This window comes from Psammomys obesus, unplaced genomic scaffold (genome assembly GCF_907164565.1).
Source record: "Psammomys obesus unplaced genomic scaffold, mPsaObe1.curated_primary_1811, whole genome shotgun sequence".
NCBI classification, from domain to species: domain Eukaryota; kingdom Metazoa; phylum Chordata; class Mammalia; order Rodentia; family Muridae; genus Psammomys; species Psammomys obesus.
Window position 1 is genome coordinate 9,822,644 of NW_026596234.1, and position 8,581 is coordinate 9,831,224.

Below are 8,581 nucleotides of genomic sequence, written 5' to 3' on the forward strand. Positions count from 1 at the left end.
GGAGAGAGGGCAATCACTCACTCACTCATTCTCTCTACAGCCATATTGTTACCCTTGTCTTTGCATTGGTGGAGTTCGAGCCAAGGGCCTCTTGCACCCTAGGGCAAGCACTCTACCACTGAGTTCTGGAGGTTTAAAGAAAACGTGTCCCCTGTAGACTTGTGTACTCGAATATTTGGTCCTCAAGGCGAGCAGGCCAGGACCCTGTCATGAGGCAAGTGGAGGGGGAAAAAAAGACCCAGTCACAACATTTTCTGTAGCAACAAATGAGACGTGGCCATCAAGGGACAATGAAGCCGACCCAAGGGGTGATGTCAGTCAAAAGACAGCATGGCACAGACCATCAGTGTTTGGCCGGGTATCAGTATGTGAAAAAAAGGGGGCTCAGGGATTTGTAGAAGGGAAAGTGGGCTATGGGGGATACGTAGATGAAAAGAGTGTGAGGCGGCCAGCAACAACAATCGCAGCTGGTAACATTGTATTTCTGAGTGACCAGACAACAAGGAAAGGCAGAATGGATGATTCTTCTCTGATCACTGTTTGGTACAGTCTCCTTTCCAAAGCATGTGTAGTTTAGAGATAAAGTTTAAATTTTTCTTCTATTAAAAAAAAAAGGGGGAGTGGAGCCTAGCTGGAGGAAGTATCGCCTCACCCACTTCCTGTTCTGATGGCCAAGCCTCTCTCATGCTCCTGCCATGATGGACTGTGTCAGTCTGGAGCTGTAAGCAGGAATAAATCACACTCCAAGTTCCTTTCAGCCATAATATTTAATCACAGCAGAGAAGTATCTAACACACTGGCCTCTTTTTCTCTGTTTTTGTTTTGTTTTGTTTTGTTTTGTTTTCATTTTAGACAGTCTCCTCAAGTTGTTGCCCAGGCTGGCCTTGAGCTTGCAACCCTTCCTGCCCCAGCCTCCCAAAAAGCTAGGATTACAGACAGGCCTGTGCCCCCAGGCTTAGCCATTCTGCCTCCACTGATCGAGCTTTTACATTCCCAGCGCTGTACTGGACCCCAGGACGCAGGAGGTCGCCATTGCTGGGAGCTGCGAAGAGGCTGAGATCAACCCTGTGTGCAAACTGGCAAGGTTCATGGATCTTTGAGGAAGACACAATGAGAAGTCGTACGATCCAGAGGTGCAGATAACACAACGGGACACACACGAACTCACAGCAGTTGTGACAGCATGCATGGGGCTTGCTCAAGACAGACAGATAGACAGACAAGACTCCATCATGGAGTGGGAAGGTGGGCACAAGACCCCACCCCTGGCTGAGGAGCTATTGGCATTTAGTAGTTGCTTGGAGAGGGAGAGCCACTTTTCTTTAGGCATAGGAAGCCTGGTAGGTGGACCACACATCAGGGCTAGGGCCCAGTCCCAAGTGCTAGACAAGACAAATGACTCAATTTCAGGGAAAGAGGGGAAAAAAAATAAATGAATAAAACTCAAAGGTAGATAGTAAAGAAGGCATGGAGAGAGTGGAGCTGGGAGGAGCTGGGAGCATGACTATGATCAAAATATGCTGTATTAAATTCACAAAGAATTAATGAAAACATTTTAATTTGAAAAAAAAAATGCAGGGTCTCCCACTGACCTAGAACTCACCAAGTAGCTTAGACTGGCCAGAGGCCTGCCTCTCTCAGCCTCCCCAGTGCTGGGATGACAATCAAGGGCCTTTTGTTTTTGTCTAATGAGGGTTCGAGGGATCAAACTCAGGTCCTGGTGCTCAAAAGGCCACTCTCCCAAATGAGCTACCCAACCCTAGATTCCCTCAGCAGAACGTCCTCGGTGTTCATCCAGGTCCATCCGTATTGTAGCATAGTGAGAATTTCCTTCCTTCTGAGGACTGACTAATATTGAGGGCCCCAAATCACTCACAGCAGACAGCAGCCACGGCTGCTCCAGGCTGTGGAAAGAGGCTCGTCTCCAGCTTCCGGGATGGAAGCATCACATCACAGAACATGCTCTCAAACACAATCTGTTGGGTGGTAGGACACGCCCCCTGATCCCAGCAGCTGGGAGACAGGAGCAAGTAAATCTCAGTGACTTTGACACCAACCTGGTCTACGTGGTGAGTTTCAGACTACAACAATGAAACCATGCCTCAAAAAAAAAAACAACAACAACAATAAAATACAGTCTAAAACAAAGAAGCTGTACTGTGTGGTTCACAAGACACACAGAGGGAGAAAGACACCGGGGAGGATATCTCCCAATCAATCCGGAGAAGATCCCTTCCTCTGCACTGCCGTGCGTTCAGCACGCATCCATCCATGTGTGGACCAGCCTCAAACCTATTGCACATGATGACCTTGGCCCTTGCCTTGTCCTGCCTCCGAGTGGCAAGTGCTCAGCTGTCACGAATACAAACAGGAGCTACTGTGGCATTGTGGCTGAGGACAGCAGGTTCATTCCCAGTTTACCAACAAGATGGATGCCTGTGTTTGCACAGAGCACTGTGGCTCTGTGCACAGTGCCCCTGATGGCAAAGATACCCAATATCCATCCACAGGAGAAGGTCCAAGAAATAGACCCATCCTCGGAATACTGTTTAGGAAAGAAAATGATGGACCATTCACTCACCTGTGTGACAGCTTAAGGCTGAGCCTTTACCTTCACACTGAGCAAAAGAAGTCAGATGCCAAAGAGCCCACTCGGGGGTTATCACCCTGCATAGATGCTGGGAAGAGGGACAGCATTGTGCAGAGGAAGCGAGCGAGCCATGCCTGCTGTAGAAGGAAGGACCTGGCCAGGAAAAGGGGGTTCAGAACTCGTGGAGAGCGGCACAAGAAAACTTCTGGAGTGATGGAATACTGTGAGCCTGAATAAGGTATGAGCTAGGCAGGTGCATGCGTACAACCAGGCTGACAAACAGCCAGAAGATGTGCATTTGTGGGCTCTGGAGTCAGAGGACCCAGGAGCCGGTAGGATGTTCAGCCAGGGGAGGTGGTGTAGCGAGTGGGGAGAAGTAAGGGCCAGCACAGTTTGTCATCTCTGTGTTCGGAGTTATGTGCGAGTCACAGTGAGGCAGAGCTCAGCAAATGCTGCTAAACACAGTGACAAAGGGGGAGGAGGCTGGGCATTGGGGGATCCGTAGTGACATCTTTAAAGGGGATCATTGTAACCAAGACCCCAGAAAGAGAAGGAAGAGAATCCTCTCGCCGTACTGGCGGAACGTTCCAGATGTTGACATGGAAAGAGCAGATCCTGGGTGCTTGGCTTCTGGGATTCCGAAGAAGAAAGGCAACCTAGCATCTGGAAGCTGTTGGCTCTCCCTCTGCCAGTCACCTGCTGTGCAAACCTTACAAGTGCCTAGCTCACTCTGGGCTTCATTTCATCATTGGAACACTGAGAAATAAGTTTGAAGACACACTCTAGGAGCTGGTCCAGCTATGGGAGAGGGGCGACTTTGACGGGCCACATGCTTTCAAGGGTTTGAGACTTAAAGGACAAATCACAAAGGAAGAGCCCCCTGTGTGGGCCCCAGGAGGTGGGGGCGGGGAGAACTGAATGGAAAAACTCAAACAGAATGCACACCCAGCCAAGGGGATGAGAGCAGAGGCTCCGGAGCTCTGACGGGCTTGTTGCTGCCAAATGAAGATGTTCCATGTCTCCCTCCAGTCTGCAGGAACAAACCAAAGGAAACCAAAGGTGGCAGGCACCCAGAGTGCTCGCTTACTCTGCTGTCAGCAGCCCTCTGCCACTGCGGCCCCAGAAATAAATGGTCCCGTCAGCCACTGAGGAGGTGAACTGAGGGCTGTGAGATGGAAATGAAATAAGAGGGAACAGAGCCCAGAAACAACGCAGAGGAACGAGCGGAATCAAAAAATCTTCCACTGCAGCAGAGCAGATGCTCAGGATGGTACAAGAGGCACTGACCTTGGATGCAAGGGCCTGGGCCCGGAATGGGATACAGGGGGATACAGGTCTTGGGCTATCTGTCCCACCCCTGCGGGAAGGAGCTCTTTCAGCTTCCCACCAGCCCGCAGCCCTCCTCACCCCAGCCGGCAGTCCCCTGCCCTGTGTGTCTGCCTCCTCTCTACCAGGGGGTTTGAGGAACCAAAGCCTAGGGCCTCTCCTCCACTGAGGAGGAGGGAAGATGACAGCTCTGGAATGGAACACCGCAGAGAACAGCTCTCCCTTGATTTGGGGCAAGGGGAGAGGAGCAGAAGAGGTACAAGTACACCCAGGTCCTCCCACCCCACTGGACACTACAGCTGCTTTGTGACCCTGACAATAACCTGAGCACCCTACCCTGTCCAGAAGACAAGGAGAGTAATAAAAACTACCTTGTGGGATGATAGATTGAAAACTCCTAGAAGAGGGCTGGTGAGATGGCTCAGTGGGTAGCCACCGACTGCCAAGCTTGACGACCTGGATTTGATCCTCAGGACACACCCATTGGAAGGCGAGAACTGACTCTTGAGGTTGTCCTATGACCTCATGTGCACCAGTGCTTTTAGCCCCTGAGCCATTTCTCTATCCTGTTGGGTTTTAAAACAACGTGTCACTCTGTAGCCCAGGCTGACCTGGAACTCTGGACTCAAATGAACCTCCTTCCTCAGCCTCCAGGGTAAGACGGACTTTAAGCTTAGGTCATTCTTCAGTAAAGAACCACTTTATATTCTAGTTACTTGGGGTTATCACTGCGTGCGAAGGCAAGATCGCATATGAAGCATGGAGGCTGTATATACAGAGTAGGTTCAAAGCAAGCGCTCTCATAGCAGGCTTTCCCTTCTCCCATCATCCCAACCATTTTCCAGGTGTCCTCCCTCTGACGCTGCACGGGACATCCTTGTTCAAGAGCGTATATCCTCTCCCGGTCTTAAAAGTGTCTAATTACAGAGCTGGGAGCGGTGCCTCACACCTGTAATCCCAGCACTCAGGGAGGCAGAGGCAGGTGGATCTCTCTGTGAGTTCGAGGCCAGCCTCATCTATAAAGCAAGTCCAGGACAGCCAAGTCTACACAGAGAAACTCTGTCTTGAAAAACAAACAAAGTGGGTTTGTCTAATTACTACCAGTGACTTTTCTGAGGCAGTCCCCTCCAGAGGAGACGTGTGTAAAGTCCAGGCTTCCCCGTCCCCATGTGTTACTAACTGAGGACCAGGCAGGCATCCTTTGGGTACAAGAGTCACACCTCCCAGCTGGGTTAAAGCTCCAAAGCACCCTGGAATACCAGCTGGTGATTATGGGTTTGGGCTGGGCAGCCGATGCCCTGAGGGCTGGAGCAGGGAGGGAGAGCTTCAGGCAGGAGGAGGTGAGCTCCAGGATTAGAGAGAAGCCACCATCTCAGAGGGGCTAAGGGAAGCCCAGGGCTAAGGGAAGCCAAGCGCTCACAGCCGGGTGGGTCCTGAGAAGATGCTTCCAAACAGCAACACAGCCAGCAGCGCTCTCTGGAGGAGGGTTCTGTTGGGAAGGCCTGCTGCGTGGCTGATGGTATCTGGAGACAGCACTGGAAAGGCCCGCCTGGCATGGCGTTCTAGGACAACACATCCTACCTGCAGGCCATCCTCTGCACAGACCACACTCAGCGCAGGGGCCCCTTGGAGGCATCTGGACCCCCACAGTCACCTGGCAGAGCTCTCAGGCCACGTGCTGGCCACATGCCGCCTCTGTTCTTGCCCTGACAGAGGTCATGAAGGGACTCTTAGATCATTCAAGAACCAGAGTCAGAGGTTACTCTGACAATGAGCGGAGAGGTTCAAGGTGCCAATGGGACCCGGGTCTGAGGGCACAGACCCAACCTGAGCTTGCTCTCCTGAATCTAGCCCAGAGCTGTTTGGTCATTTGTTTGTCTGTTTCACTTTGGGGGATATGGTCTCTCTAGTTAAGCCCCTGCTAGCCTGGACTCCCTATCTAGACCAGAATGGCCTCCAGCTCTCAGAGATCCCCTTGCCGCAGCACCTCCGGCCCTGGAATTAAAGGTGTGACCTCCGCACCTGGCTAATAGAGTTCCCTTCAGAGACCCCAGGCGAGGCATCAGGGTCGAGAGCACTGGCTGCTCTTGCCAAGGACCTGAGTCTGTTTCCCAGCACCCACAATCAGGGGACTTGCAACAGCCTGTAACTCCAGATCCGATGCCCTCTTCTGGCCATGTGGGTACCTGCACTCACCTGAACATGCACAATTACACATAAATAAAAAGGAAAGTCAATATTTTTTAAAAGGTTTTACTTGTATAGGTGTTTTGCCTGTGCACCATGTGCATGCAGCCCCTGCAAAGGCCTGAAGAGGGCATCAGATTTCCTGAAACTGGACTTACAGAGAGCCCCAGTTCTGTGGGTGCTGGGAACTGAACCTGGCCCTCTGCCAGAGTAGCCAGTGCCCTTAACCAATGGGCCATCTCTTCAGCCTAAAATAAATATTTTTTTTAAAAAAAGAAAGGACTGAGCATGGCGGCATACACCTCTATTTCCAGCACTCAGAAGGCTGAGGCAGGCAGGTCTCTCTTGAGTTCCAGGCCACACTGATCCACATAGGGAGCTCCAGGCCAGCCAGAGCACAAGAAAAAAAGAAAAAAGGCCCCAGGCTGGAGCTCTTCCAAAGAACTCACTAAGGAGAACCAATAACATCTTGACAGAATATTTTAAAATTCAAAATTAATTCACAATAATTCAAAATAATACACAATGTGCTAAGTATCAACTTTTCAAATACTAAATAAAGGCATGTCCTTGAGTGGCCTCTCCTTACATGCACCCACTCCTGGCCTGGATGAGGGGTCTCAAGGTACCAATAGTCCATGGGATGATGACTCCAGGTAAGGGAACAGGGCTGGCAAGATCAGAAGCACAGAAAGGGGCTAGAGGGGCCAGGAGACTGGGCCTCCTGGAGACAGAAAGGCACCTTGCTGTCTTTCTCCTGGACTTGAGACAGGGGCCAGTCCTTTCCCTATAGCAAGCTGCACCCCTCATGTCCCTGAATGAGGCCCAGCCCCCAGCCCTCTCCCCCTCCACCCCCACCCTCTTTAGAGTCCACAACTCTCATCTAATCTAAGCCTTTTCGTCACGGGTATGACGGATAAGAACTTCAGAAGCTGTGGATAACCCGTGCTGCCTTGGGAAAACAGCCCCGGACTTGGTGACTCCCTGACTGTGGCTAGTGGATACGAAGGAAAACATTTTTAACCCGCTGACAGCAATTCCTTTTTAAGGCAAGTCCCGAGGCAGCACTAACGCCTCCTCCTGACGAGTGGGGAATGGCGTTTGGTTTTCAGTGTGAGTTTAGGTTTTGGGGTTAGCCTGGCCTGGCTTCAGATCTGGCTTTGCTGGCCACCATGTGGCTCTGGGCGATTTGCCAAGATGACCTGAAGCAGCTCTGGCTCCTGGGGGCCTAGACTTAGATGATGGGATTCGGGCTGTGAAACAAACCTCGACCCTCGCCAGCACTGCTGGCCAGGGAGGCAAGAGGGACAAGAGTTCAAGTTCACCCTCAGAGGAATCAAGTTCAAGGTCAGCCTGGACTTTAAGAAACCCTTTCTCAGTAATCTTTGTTTGCTTGCTTGTTTGTTTGTTTGTTTGTTTGTTTAATTAAATTAAATTTTAAATTTTAAATTAAATCTAAAAAAACTACAGTGATGCACACCTGTAATCCCAACACTTGTATGGAGTGACAGAAATATCTGAAGTTCAAGGTCATCCTTAACTACGTAGCAACATCAAGGCTAAAGTGGGTTACAAGAAACCCTTTCTCAAATAAATAAAAATAAAAAAGAATACTAGCCAGATCAGCCAGTTTTTTCAAAAGAAAAAAAAACATTATCTGAAACCTGATTTTTTTTTTAATGTTGGCAATCAATTTCAAAATTCTTACAACTTAACCCAGAGGAGACAAATAAAACAGGGCTATGCGCCATAGCCCGTCTACTGATCAAGCCTGCGCCTGCTGCCTTCAGGCCACCCCATGTGTCAGCAAGCCTGATGGGCATCATCTTCTCAGAAGGCCTTCCCCGGCATCATCGGCACCTTCCTCCACAGGGCAGCCTGGGCAGGGATGCTCCTCTGAATGGAAGAACCAGAGATCCTGAAGACTGCACAGGAGGGAGGGGCTGGGGAGGGATTCCTTAAAAGGATTTAAAAGGATTTTATTGGGCATGGTGAAGCCCAGCGGGGAGGATAAGATCATAAATCCACCCCCTGAGAACAGCCTTCAGACTATGTGAAGTTGAGGAGGAAGGAGGAAGCCTTTGCCCCCAGCCAGGCTGGCTTTTCTGTCCGCAGGTCGCCTCAGCGCCAGGGTGCCTGGTGTTCTAATAGCCTGGGCCACAGGTGAAATCCCTCTTACTTCACAGATGGCCATGAAGTCCCCGGTCCTAACCCTAAGGCAGCTAGCTTGGGCCTCACAACCCATCTCAGTATCTCTCGTGAGCTCTGAGGTCAGACAGTGCTGAGATAAGCTGAAATCTTCAAAAGCCCAGACCAGGGAACTTGCTAGAAGGGCCACAGGCAGGATCCACAGTGTTTGAAGAATTCTCCCGAGGACTCGGGCCACAGTAAGGCTTTGAGAACTTCTGCTCACAGCTTGGTCCTGTGGTCCTCCGTGGGGACAGCACTTGACCTGCTGAGGTGATGGGTTCTGTCAGA